Source organism: Jaculus jaculus, chromosome 3 (assembly GCF_020740685.1).
Source record: "Jaculus jaculus isolate mJacJac1 chromosome 3, mJacJac1.mat.Y.cur, whole genome shotgun sequence".
Classification (NCBI taxonomy): Eukaryota; Metazoa; Chordata; class Mammalia; order Rodentia; family Dipodidae; genus Jaculus; species Jaculus jaculus.
The window spans coordinates 160,033,823-160,048,049 of record NC_059104.1 but is presented as its reverse complement, the minus strand read 5'-3'; the positions used below and the strand labels follow the sequence as shown (position 1 = coordinate 160,048,049).

General features: G+C 40.8%; 1 pseudogene; it reads right to left on the bottom strand.

Moving 5' to 3' along the window:
• Nucleotides 1-2,249: 2,249 nt before the first annotated feature.
• LOC101603684 lies at nucleotides 2,250-2,749 on the bottom strand (annotated as a pseudogene).
• Nucleotides 2,750-14,227: the final 11,478 nt, after the last annotated feature.

Here is a 14,227-nt window from a genome sequence, read left to right as displayed (position 1 = left end):
GGTTAGAAAAGGGGTCTATGGCCAAATGAACACACTGTATTAGTGCACTGTTTGGATACTGTTAGGGAACTGGAAATAGAGAAGGATCACAGAATGAACTTCCTGTCCCTCCCCCAATCCAGTAGCTCACAGGCTCTGAGTTGCAACTGTATCAACAGCTGCCCAATTATGCATATCTTCTTCTTCAAGTCTTAAACATTAATTTCCAACAAGCCATTTTCAGCCTGATGCATAAATGGCATAGCCACATACAGACATTTCACACTGCTTCCTATTTCAGCCAAAAGTAATAAAACTTGGATTGGATTAGGTAAAACAAAATTTTAAGCCCCCCACCCTTAGACATCTTTAGTAAGAAACTGAACAAAATCCAAATTTGTTACCATTTTCTTGAGAAATAACCTTTACAAAATAAGATAGTTGTCATGATTATTCAGTTTTGACTGAAGGCAAAAATAATATTTTATGTAAATAGACTGAATAAACATACAAATATTCTTAGCAAAATAATGTTAAATCAACTCAAACATTTTCATAACCAGCTCATGAAACAGGTATTGATAACCATGAGATACAAATGAATACCACAATTTTTTTTTTTTTTTTTTGTTTTGTTTTTTGGTTTTTCAAGGTAGGGTCTCACTATGGCCCAGGCTGACCTGGAATTCACTATGGAGTCTCAGGGTGGCCTCGAACTCATGGTGATCCTCCTACCTCTGCCTCCTGAGTATTGGGATTAAAGGTGTGCACCACCACGCCCTGCAGACCAGCACAATTTGATCATGCCTGGTAACTGGGAATTTTTTGGTCAGGTTTCTGAAGCTCCTACATAGCTGGATTTGGCTACTCTGCATTAATTCATACAATAAATACCTTTTATAAGGAAATAGTAGATTTATCAAGATGAACTCACACCCCAAATAATTAAGACATATACAGGAAACTTGTTTTAAATATTTAAAAATTACATATAACCTTAGAATACCTCTTACCATGGTCTAAGTCTTAAAATTTTTTTTAAAAATTTTTATTTATTTGAGAGCAACAGACACAGAGAGAAAGACAGATAGAGGGAGAGAGAGAGAATGGGCGCGCTAGGGCTTCCAGCCTCTGCAAACGAACTCCAGACGCGTGTGCCCTCTTGTGCATCTGGCTAATGTGGGACCTGGGGAACCGAGCCTCGAACCGGGGTCCTTAGGCTTCACAGGCAAGCGCTTAACCGCCAAGCCATCTCTCCAGCCCAGTCTTAAAATTTTAATGTATGTTCCCTGCAAGACTAACTTGTACATCACATCCAGGCCTTGCTGGGGAGGAGCACTCATAATAAATGGCATAACAATTATTTTCCCAGTCATCAAATATTTCTAAATGTTATTAAACCATATTTGCCAAGTTCTTTTACTTAATATATACAATTTACAAATAAGTTAATAGGAGGAAGCAGGGGGAGGTCTTCTGGTACATATGGTGCAAGCATACAACTTTTCCCCATTAGTAGGAGTTCTGGGCATGTCCGTCTGACCGGAACTCCCACCTGGAAATAGAGTAGCATTCAAACAGTGGAGCTCTTGCTTTTTCATACACTGCAACTCACTTCCTTTCATCATAGCTAACATAAATAAAAACAGTATTTCAAAATCTGTCTTTACACCCACACCTTGAAGTTTAACACAAGTTCTTTGAACAATTGGGAAGAAAAGCACTTTTTTTGGTAGCAATTCCATAAAATAATTTTCAATTCACAAACATCTGTCTACTAGCAAAACCAGCAACCCTTATGGAGGTTATGTGCAATGATACTTGGCCCCTCTGAGGTATAAATACAGTTATATTTGCACTAAGTAAATAGTTTATTTATAAGTTATGCCAACAGTCTGAATAAAACTTGGAGTGATGTCATCCTGACTGACTGGAAAATTATTTTTATAATAATTGAGGTTAACTAATTTTAAGAGAAAACATATACATTTAGCCCAGTAATACAGCCAGAATTTTGAATTCCTAAACCAATGCAAATGGTGATTACATTTTTAAAAATATTTAACATTGTAAACTGATTTACCAAAAAAAAACAACTGAAAAAAACATAAATATTTTAGATTCAGCAGGACACCACAAAAAAAGCATACTATAGATAAGTATGAAATCTGTCAAGCTTTCCAAACAGAGAAGATCCTTTTAATCCTTTCCCAAATCTCTGTGGAAATAGTAGGTATACGATGAAAGTGAGGCAGGAGCACCTAGATGCTCCCAGAGGCTTGCTACGTTTCAGTATTCCTGCCCCATTTCCTGTGCACAGACGCTGACATGACGAGAAGTCCATGTGACAACAGCTCAGTGACTCCTTTGCGTTTACCACTGCTGCCAGCTGAAGTCATCATTGCTTCCAAATACCAAGAAAGAGCCTAGTATAGTTGCGAAGATGACCGTGTTTCCCATGAGAACAAGCGCACCTGCTCCCCACTCAAACAGATGTGCTCTGGCAAATACAATCGGAAGTCCAAAAGCTGAGACAACAATGCCTGTTGTGAGAAATATGGCCAGTTCCTTACAGGCATTGCTCATGGCATCTGTGTCACCCACTAGTCTTCTTGCTATGCAGTATGGAATCGGTGAGAGGATGTAAAAAAAACAGAACAAACAGTGGCCAATATTGGTTGTATATTGGAAGGGCACATCCAAGCATTAGGAACATCCACCCAACTGCTCCTCCAAAGGACAAACTGATCAAAGCTTTGATGCCAGCCATGGTGGTGACGTCGCTCTGGGCTCCACCTAATATTTCTTTTTTTAGTTAGCATGCTAATGGATTTCATTATGACATTTTCAGGCTATATCATTGAACTTTGTTCATATTTGCTCTCCACTACTTTCATTTGCCCTTCCTTTCCCTTCTGCTTTCATGTTATAAATGTATATTATGCATATATTTAAATTTACATTCTGCATATATGAGAAAACATGCAATGTTTGTCCTCTCCCCATTACCCTCTCTTGTTCCTCCCCATTCTCCTTAGACCTCTTCCTTAGCCCTGAAATAGTGTTCCTTTTTACTTTTATGGAGATATATACACACATACAATGTACATATATATTTCTTTATTCCATGTTCTAGAGAAAGTATATGACATTTGTTTTTATGAACCTAGCTTATTTTACTTAATATGATCCAGTTTTTTTGTATTTTCTTACAAATGACATAATTTCATTTTTTTTTTTTACAGCTGCATAAAACTATTGTGTGTATACACCATTTTCTTTATGCATTCGTCTGTTTGTGAGCACTGCTATGGAACACTGTCCTCTTAGCAACCATTACCATCTTCACCAGGGCAGCTGTAACTGCTTGCACCCTCAAGACCAGGCCTGCTAGTGTTCCCCCCTAAAAGGAGGGGGTGAGGAAGGATGTCAGCCACTCTCCTGCCCCTCCCTGCTACCTTTATGCAATTGTCTTCCAGCTGAATGTGATCCTGGGAGGTGCTAGAGTATATAGTATGGAAGTTAACTGAAGGGGGATCTCACTCTAGGCAGCTAAGGGAAAGTGATTTATCCTGAGGTGAGACTTTTCAGTGACACAGCTGCTTGGGGTAACGCGTGTTCCTGTAAGTAAGCCCAATCAACTCATTGGCTCACCAAGCTAGACTTGAGTAGAATCATTACATTGTATGTAGCTCGTGCCCTCTCTGGCAGGAGCAAAATGTTTACATCTCCTCAGGAAAAGTTCATGCAGTAGGTGTTTAGGCTGGCTCTATGGGGCTGTTATTGCAAAAAGTGTTACTGTGAACATGTGTGTGCAAGTATCTCTGCCATGTGCTGACTTACAGTTTTTTGGGTGCATATCAAAGAGTAGTGGAGCAAAATCATGTTAATTGCACTTTAACATTTCTTATTTGTCTTTGAGGTAGGATCTCACTCTAGTCCAGACTGACCTGGAACTCACTCTGTAGCTCAGGCTAGACTTGAACTCATGGCAGTCCTTCCTCCTACCTCAATCTTCTGAGTACTGGGATTAAAGATGTGAACCATTATGCCTGTCTTACTTTTAATTTATGTTTTATTTATTTATTTGAGAGAGACAGGCAGACAGACAGACAGACAGACAGACACACACACATACACACACACACACACACAGAGAGAGAGAGAGAGAGAGAAAGAGAAAGAGAGAGGAGAGAGAGAGAGAGAGAGAGAGAGAGAGAGAGAGAGAGAGAGAGAGAAAGAATATGGGTATGCCAGGGTCTTCTGCCACTGCAGATGAAGTCCACATGCATTGTGATACCTAGTGCATCTGGCTTTATGTGAGTACTGGGGAATCAAACTCAGTTTTTTTTTGCAGACAAGTACCTTAACCACTGAGAAATCTCTCCAGTCTCTACTTTTACTTTTTTTGAGGAATCTTCATCCTGATTTCCATCGTGGTTGCACCAGCTTACATTCCCAAGAGGAATGAGTACAGTTACTTTTCCATCATGTTCTTGCCAACAGTGTTGTCATTTGCTTTCTTGATGATAAGCCATTCTGATTGGAGTGAGATAGACTCTCAAAAGCAGTTTTCATTTGCATTTTCCTGATGCTGAGGATGTTGAATGTTTTTTAATATGTTTATTGGCCATTTATATTTCTTCTTCTTCTTTTTTTCTGGTGTTTCGAGGCAGGATCTCACTCTAGCTCAGGCTGACCTGGAATTCACTATGTTGTCTTAGCGTGGCCTCGAAGTCATGGTGAACCTCCTACCTCTACCTCCCAAGTGCTGGGATTAAAGGTGTGTGCCACTGTGCCCAGCTATATTTCTTCTTTTTTAGGACTATCCATTTAGCTCATTTGCTCATTTATTGATTGGAGGCTTTGATTTTTGGTGTGTACTTTTTTTTCAGTTGTTTACACATTGTGGATATTAATCTCTTGTCACATGCATAATTGGCAAAGACTTCTCTAATTCTGTAGGTTGTCTCTGCATTCTTCACAATATTTTCTTTGCTGTACAGAAGCTTTTTCATTTCATGAAATCCTTTTTGTCAATTCTTAGGTTATTCCCGTGCTGTTTGTTGGGAGTTATTTTCAGAAAGACCTTGCCTATGTCTATATCTGAAGCATGTTCCCCTAATAGATTCAAAGTTTTAGATATTGTATTAAAATTTTGCTTTGAATAGATTTTTTTTTTTGTATGTTCAAGGTGGGAAAGAGGGAATGTTTCATTCTCTCTCATATGGATTTCCATTTTCCCAGCATTGTTAGTTGAAGAGTTCCCCCCGCCAATGTATGTTTTTGATATTTTTGTCAAAAGGTTGCAGCTGAATAGGTTTATTTCTGGATCCCCTATCATATTCCATTGGTTTCCCTACCCTTTGTGGCCAGTTCCATGCATTTTTTGTTCCTTGCGGGGCTCCTTCCCGCACAGGTAGTGCCGAGGGAAGGACCAGGCCTGCTGGTTCTTCCCTAGGGGTTGAGGGGATGATGAGCGTCAGACGACTCAGAAACCTCTCCTGGCCACCAGAGACAAACCACACTGAGTCGGGAGTCTTTGCAATGCAGGAACAACTCGCTTTATTACTCTGAGCAGTTGCCTATATCATGTTGGGGATGAAGGCGGGGATTTTAGGGTGGGAGAAGAGGTAAGGGCCAATAGTAAACTTTAACTATTGAAATGGTAATTATAATTACCACGAGGAAGTAGCAGGCCAGAAGCCCTTAGGCATCCTGCTGAGTCATAGCTGGCCAGAGACAGGTCGCCAAACTTTAGCTAGGCTCAGGAAGTTCCACTAGGCCTCACGCCTAGGCCTTTCAGGGCCCAACAGTTCCTGTGAGTATTCAGTGAAATTGAAATCAGACATTATGATATTTCTAGCATTGCTGTTTTTGCATAGGATTGCTCTGACTATCTGGGGTATTTTGTGTATCTACCTGAATTGTTGGATTGTTTTGTTGTTCTGTGATGATTCTCATTGGAAGTTTGATGGTGGTGCACTGAATCTCTAGATTGCTTTTGGAAATGCAGCCATTTTCATAATAGTCTGCCAATTTGTGAACATGGGAGTTGTGGTGGTTTTAATGTGTCCTCCACAGGCTCATATGTTTGAACATTTGATCATCATTACCTGAAATTGGAACTCAACAAAGGGATGGATAAAATATAGAAAAATACAACAGAAAACAAAAATCAGAGCTTGTAAAACCCCTCTAGAAACCATTAACAGAGTTGATCATGTGGAGGACAGAACCTCAGCTCTGGAATGCAAGACGGAAGAAATTGTTTTGGAGTCCAAAAACTTTGGTAAGTTCAAAAAAATCATGCAAACAGAATATGAGGGAATTGTGGGATACCCTAAAATAACCAGATCATGAGTATACCAGAAGGTAAAGAAATTTAGGCCAAAGTCATGGAGAAAATATTCAATAAAATTATTGGAGGAAACTTCCCACCCTCTCAAAAGACAGACCCATCCAGATACAAGAAAGTCACAGGACACCAAACAGATTGAACCAAAGAAGAAACTCTCCAAGGAACACCATAGTTAAAACTCTATACATGAAAACAAAGAGAGAATGCTAAAAGCAGCAAGAGATAAATAACTCATTATAAATGAAGAAAATTCCATCAGAATTACCTCAGATTTTTAAGTGGAAACCCTGAAAGGCAGAAGGGCTGGGAATGAAGCACATTAAAATCTAAAAAATATGGCTTCCAATCCAAACTACTGTACCCAGCAAAAGTATCTCTTATACTAGACAGTGAAAGGAAAAGTTTCCATAATAAAAGCCAGCTCAATGATTATATGAACATGAAGACAAACCTTCAGAGAACACTTCAGGGAACACTCTACACAGAAGAGTCAAAGAACCAATCTCAAGAGCTTTCAAGAGGAAGATCATAATAACCAAAACTGGCACAGGCAGAAAAAAGTACAAAGCCCAAGAAAGCACCAAACCTCATAGCCTCCAATCTAGTAGGGATTGAATCAAACTTCACAGTTATAAGATTAAATATTAGTGATATTAATTCACCCATCGGAAGAGAGAAGTTAGCAGGTTGGATCAGAAAATTGGACCCTTCTATCTGCTGTCTTTAAGAAAAACACCGAAAAATACCTCACTGCTAAGGATCAATACTTCCTCAGGATAGAAGGATGGAAAATGATATTCCAAGCAAATGGAAATAAGAAACAAGCAAATGTGGCTATATTAATATATGACAAAATAGGCTTCAAGCCAAAAGTAATCAGAAAGGATGAAGAAGGCCACTTTTTACTCACCAAGGGAATGATACAACAAAAGACATCACAATCATAAATCTACACACACCTAACAGAGGTGCTCCACATTATATAAGGCAAAACCTCTTGATAACAAAATATAAATAAATCCCAGTACCATCTGTGGTAGTTCAATTCAGGTGTTCCCCATAAAGTTGGGCTCTGAATGCTAGGTCCCTAGCTGGTGGCAATTTGGGAATTGAAGGCTCCTGGAGGCAGTGTATTGTTGGGAGCAGACTTATGGATGTTAAAGCCAGTTTACTCTTGCCAGTTTTGGCACATTCTTCTGCTGTTCTCCACCTGATGCTGGCTAGGAGGTGATCTCCACCCTCTGCTTATGTCATCATTTCCCTTCCCATCATGCATCTTCCCCTCAAGTCTGTAAGCCAAAATAAATGCTTTGATCAGGTGTTTTCTGCCAGTAATGGGAAGCTGACTGCAACACCATAATAGAGGTGACTTCAATACCCTACTATCATTAATAGATCATCCAATCAGAAAATAAATAGAGAAATAACAGAGCTTGCCAACACCATGGATCAACTAGACCTAAGAGACATCTAGAGAACATTCCACTCCAATTCTACAAAATACACATTCTTCTCAGCAGCCCACAAAACCTTCTCCAAACTGGATCACATATTAGGCCATAAAGCATTCCTCCATAAGTTCAGGAAAATTTATGTAACTTCCCACATCATATCATATACCACAAAGTGTTAAAGCTAGAAATTAACAATAAGATCAACAACAAAAATTATATCAGGTCCTGGAGACTGAATAACATGCTATTAAATAATGAATGGGCCATGGAAGAAGTAAAAAAGGAAATTGTGAAATTTTTAGAACTGAATAATAATAATGAAAATGTAACATACCAAAAACTTATGGGATACAATGAAGATGGTCCTAAGGGGAAAATTCATAGCATTTAAATGTCCTTATAACAAAGACAGAGAAATCTCAAATTAATAACCCAGATAACCACCTAAAGTCAGTGGAAAAGCGAGAACAATCCATCCCTTAGGGTTCCAGATGAAAAGAAATAATTAAGTTCAGAGCAGAAATTGATGACTTGGAAATTAAGAAAACAATTGAGAAAATTGATGAAACAAAGAGTTTATTCTTTGAAAAAATAAGCAAGACTGATAGACCCCTGGCTAATTTAATTGAACAAAGAAATAGAAGTCTCAAATTAACAAAATTAGAAATGAAAAGGAAGAAGTCACAACAGACATCAAGGAAAGTGGAAAACTCATCAGGACATGTTTCCAAAACCTCTACTCCACAAAAATTGGATAACCTGGCAGAAATGGGCAAATTCCTATACACATACAGCCAACCAAAGCTAAATCCAGAGCAGAAAAATCTCCCAAATAAACCCATTACATCCATCAAGATTGAAAATGTAATAAGAAAAACCTCACCAAAAGGAAAAGTCCAGGACCTGATGGAGTCTCAGCTACATTCTACTAAACCTTTATCGAAGAATTAAACCCACTTTTTCACATAATTGAAGAATAGGGAATGCTCCCCATCTTCTGTGAAGCCAGCATCACCCTAATACCAAAACCAGACAAGCCCCTTGCTCTGCCTTCCTGATTGCCGGGCCTCTGGGTCCCCAACTCCCAGACCTTATCTGTGGTTCCTAACTTAGACTAGCTTGAACTGGTCCTGACATACCCGATAGGCAACTCAAGGCCCAGACAATAGGGATGGAAGGGTTTGGGGAGAGCAGAAGGGGAGGATGAGGAAACACAAACACAAAACTAAATTCTAAATAAACCGGTACCAATAGAAACCTTTATCCTTGGAGACAAACTAAAAGATATAACCCTCAAAAGGGGTAAGGGGGGGAGCACCTCAAAAGAAGGGCCCAGGAGAGGGTGGGATGAAGCCCAAGCTTATTTATTTATTTATTTATTTATTTATTTGGTTTCAGCCTGTAACTCCCAGTACCAGAAATCAGTTGCTACCCACAATGAACTGTTGACTGGCGAGAACTATATGGTCCTCTAAACTAAACAGGCTTCTGTCAAAGTACTTGATTACCCACCTGAGGCAAAAGGTAAGACCCTATTGCTGAGGACACCATATGTTGCCCACACAGCATATGGAGAGACCTGGCTAGAATCTGGAAAAGAGCCAGTCCCCAGACAGTTAGCCCATCTAGGACTGGAAAGTGCTACATGAGCTACTGGGGGAAAGTGGCCAACAACAGTCTAAGCAACCAGAGTTCTAAGCTACTCAGAAGCAAACACCCTGACAGGATGTACATGCCAGGGCAATAGTGGCACACAGCCTTGGTGGGTAACCAATAGCTTTCTGATTGGCTAAGAGGTCTGTTCAGTATAAAGGAACCCATAGCTGGAATTGGGAACAAGATAGAATCCTATGGAGAAAAAGGTGGTGCTCTCCAGTGTCAAGCTTTTACTGGTTTTTAACTAAAAGAGGGGTTACATACATCAAATTCTCCCTAAATTAATAATGCTCATCCCATTTAAACTACACTGACTCCAGTCTTCATTGGAGAATCTATTCTTTTTCAGAAGGTAGAGAGACCTGAGGAGATAAACTACCCCTCACACTTCAGCCAAGCCACAGCTGAATCCACAGAGAAATGGGGAGATGACAAGAATGCTGCTTCCATGCTGTTCCTGATAACCAGCACCAGGATGTAGGAGACAGTCTCTGAGGATACTCAACACCTACCAAAGTAGAGATCCAGAGGCTCCTAAGAGCTCATCACTGAAGTAGACTTAAAACTCACCCACCATGGCTCAGGGAATTTTGCGGAAGAGGGAGTGGAAAGATTGTAAGAGCCACAGGTTGAGACGTCATGCCCAGCAACATTTCCTCCCCCACAAAAAAACTGACTGCTGCTCCTACAACGCATAAACTACAACCCCATGGGGAATACCTGCGACCCCACTGAGGAGCATCCCCAACAGAATGGAGGCAGGGATGAGGGCAAAGAAGGTACCAACACATGATGTATCCATACAAAATATATTAATAATAATAAAATCACACAGCCACTCAAAAAATGGGGCATAGCACTGAATAGGGAATTCTCAAAGGAAGAAATACAGATGGCTAATACTCAAAAGAATACATCCTTAACCATCAGGGACATGTAAATTAAAACAACTATAGGATTCTACCTTACTTCATTCAGGATGGCACTCATTAAAAAAAATCAAATGACAATAAATTTTGGTACAGATGTGGGGAAAAAGGAAACTGCTGGTGGAAGTGCAAACTTGTACAATCACTATGGAAATCAACATGAAGATTCCTGAAAAAGAGAAAGCAGAGCTACCAACTGTATCAGCTCTTCCTCTATTGGGCATCTACCTTAAAGACTCCAGTCTTCACTGCTCAACCATGTTTGTGGCTGCTCAATTCACAGCTAAGAACTGGAATCAACCCGGATGCCTGTTTGACAAATGATAATGAAGATGTGGTATATTTTCACAGTGGAATTCTACTGAGCAGTAAAGAAAAATGATATAATGAAATTTGTTGGAACAAATCATATTAAGCAGACTCACACAAGCACATAAAGACAAATGCTGCATGTTCTCCCTCATCAGTGGTTCCTAACCTAGGACAGCTTGAGGTGCAGGTGTACCTGACAGGCAACTTGAGGGATAGATAATAAGGTTTCAAAGGTGGGAGGGTAGGGAGTGATATACACAAAACTAAAGCCAATTGAATTGGGACCATAGAAATTTTCCTTGTGAATAGTAGACTAAAAGATATAACCCTCAGGCTGGAGAGATGGCTTAATGGTTAAGTGCTAGCCTGTGAAGCCCAAGGACCCCAGCTCGAGGCTTGATTCCCCAGGACCCACGTTAGCCAGACGCACAAGGGGGTGCATGTGTCTGGAGTTCGTTTGCAGTGGCTGGAAGCCCTGGTGTGCCCATTCTCTCTCTCTCTCTTTCTCTCTGTCACTCTCCAGTAAATAAACAAAATTTTAAAAAAAGATATAACCCTTGCTGGGTGTGGTGGTGCATGCCTTTAGTCCTAGCACTCGGGAGGCAGAAGTAGGAGGAGCACCGTGAGTTCAAGGCCACCCTGAGACTACATAGTGAATTCCAGGTCAGCCTGGGCTAGAGTGAGACCCTACCTCATAAAAGAACAAACAAACAAATAAACAAAAGAGCCTTGGACAAAGTGGGATGAAACCTAATCCTAAAACATTTGGCTCTGGTTTATAACCCTCAGTACCAGCAACTGGTTACAATCCACATTGATGGGAGGGACCTATGAGATCCCTAAAACAAGACAGGCTTCTGTCAAGGCACTTGACTACCTGCCTGAGGTAAAGGTAAAACCCTATTGTTGAAGACATCTCATTCAGCCTACAAAGAACATTGAGAAATCTGGCTGGGATCTGGAAGGAAGCTAGTTCCCAGATGGTTAGCCCATATAGTGCTAAAAAGTGCTACATGAGCTACAGAGGGAAAATGGCCAACAATGTTGTGAGCAAGCGGGGGGACCCAGCTGTATGAAAGCAACCAGCCTGACAAGACGTACACACCTGTGCAGTGGTGGTACCCCACCTAGGTGGTTAACTAATGGCTTTCTGATTGGCTAAGAGATCTGCTCAGTGGAAAGGAACCTATATGTTGGGAGCTATGAACCAAACCTCGGCCATGTTAACAGAGACTGCCATAAAGCCAGTTAAGTTTTTACTTCCTCACCTAATACTCAACTACCACAAACAAAGACTGCCATATAGCAAGTTAAGTTTCTACTTCCTCACCTAATATTCAACTACCAGAAACAATGGGATCATACACCTGGCTAAACACTCCCCCATCCTGCCGGTAGCTGATGAAGAAACAAAGGCATTGCGGTTTAACCAGTAACTCTGTGATCTTTGCCCTAACTATGTCCCCTTCCCCCTACAACTCCTTGCCCTGACCACGTCCCCTTCTCCCTACACCCCTATATAAACCTACATGTAAGAATAAACTCTTGAGGCCCTGACAAACACCTAGCATGGTCTCCTTCTTGTGTCTGTTTGCCTTCTTTCACCCAGGTTAGCTTCTTCTTGAGTCCTTGTTCAACTCCCTGCTGGCCGGGGCACCTATAGCTGGAAGTGGGAACCAATTCAGAATCCTATGGAGACTGAGATTGTGGACTTAAAGAATTTTTTTTGTTGTTGTTGTTGTTTTATTTTTATTTATTTGAGAGCAACAGACAGAGAGAGAAAGAGGCAGACAGAGAGAGAATGGGTGCACCAGGGCCTCCAGCCACTGCAAACAACTCCAGATGCATGTGCTACCTTGTGCATCTGGCTTACGTGGGTCCTGGGGAATCGAGCCTTGAACCAGGGTCCTTAGGCTTCCCAGGTAAGTGCTTAACCACTAAGCTACCTCCTCAGCTCAGAGATTGTGGACTTTTAAGAGAAGCTCCCACCAGTTTTTGGCCAAAAGAGTGGCTATTCTCATTAAAATCTCTCTAAATTCGTAATGTTTATCCCCTTTAATCCAAGCCGATCTCACTCTCCATTGGAGAATCTTTTTTTTTTTCTTTTTTCTAGAACGCAGTAAGGACTGAGGGCAACCATCAACAAGATAAGAAAGGTAGCTAACTCCCTGGCTGGAGATGAGCCACCCCTTGCAAATCAGCTAAGGCCCATGTGAAACTACAGAGGAACTGGCAAGATGAGCAAGTGTGCTGCCTCTATAGGGAACCGGAAACCTGTGCCAGGGTAAAGGAGGCAGACACTGCTGCGGATACCCAAAATGCACCAAAGCAGAAATCCTGAAGCTGCTAAGAGCTCAAACTAAATTAGACTTAAGCCACTCCCACCACAGCTCATGGCATTTTGCAGAAGAGGGCATGGACAGATTGTAAGAGCCACAGGGTGCGAGGGAATATCCAGAGACAGTGTTCCCCTCTTCCTCTGCCAATGACTGGCGGCTGCTTTCACAACTGATAACTCACAATCCCATGGTGAAATCCAGCGGTCCCAGTGAGACAGGCCTTCAGTGGAGTGGGGGCAGGGAGGAGGGTACCAACACATATGTCCATACAAAGTTTTTACCTAAATAAAAAATAAATAAATAAAAGTTAGATACCCGCCCCCCCCAAAACAAACAAACAAACAAACAAGCAAAACCTCAATCTGATCTCTTCTGCTTGATTTTCCTGGGCAGGTCTCACACCACATCCCTGAGTCCCTAAACTGCAGAGGCTGTATCTTAGATTTGTGAAGGCAAGTACTCTTTAGTAGACTTGAGTTGAATCAGCAAGGTTGTTCCCTCTTTACAACCATGATAATTCCCAACATTCTTATTTTTCACAAAATATACTCTTCAAAGTCTTATCACATGTTCAGCAACCCAGCTACTGATATGTACAAATTATCTAAGCAGTTCATGCTTACCAATTTAAATTTTTTTCTTCATGTTGTGGGTCTAGCACTATTTAGTATTTGATATTTATCATCTTGGCTTCTCATTGAAAGCTTTGATTTTAACATTCTGTTTTATGTTCCATTTTTGGTAATGAAATGAGATAACATATGTAAAGCTCCTGGCATATACAGGAACTTGAAAAATTATTAATTTCCCTTCCAAACATCTCCCTGGTTTTCTTTTTCCAAATGTTTCTTTTGGTTTATGATGTTCTTTGGCTCAAAAGATCACTCAGTCTGTTAAAGTGACCCTGTCTTCCCAACTCAAAATAATCTGCTAACTGTTCTTCCCATGGTGTTTTTGCACCTAGTGTGGTAACAGCCATGGAGCACAGTGGGGTCCCTGTGGTTTTCCCACAAATAACTCCTGTGGGTGAATGTTTTGATAACTGAATTCAGGAGTAGGAATGGACAGACCTCTGATTTTGTAGCATTTGTAAATAATGCTACCTGTAATAAGAAGTACGTGAGGGCTAGAGAGGTGGCTTAGTGGTTAAGTGCTTGCCTGTGAAGCCTAAGGACCCCAGTTTGAGGGTTGATTCTC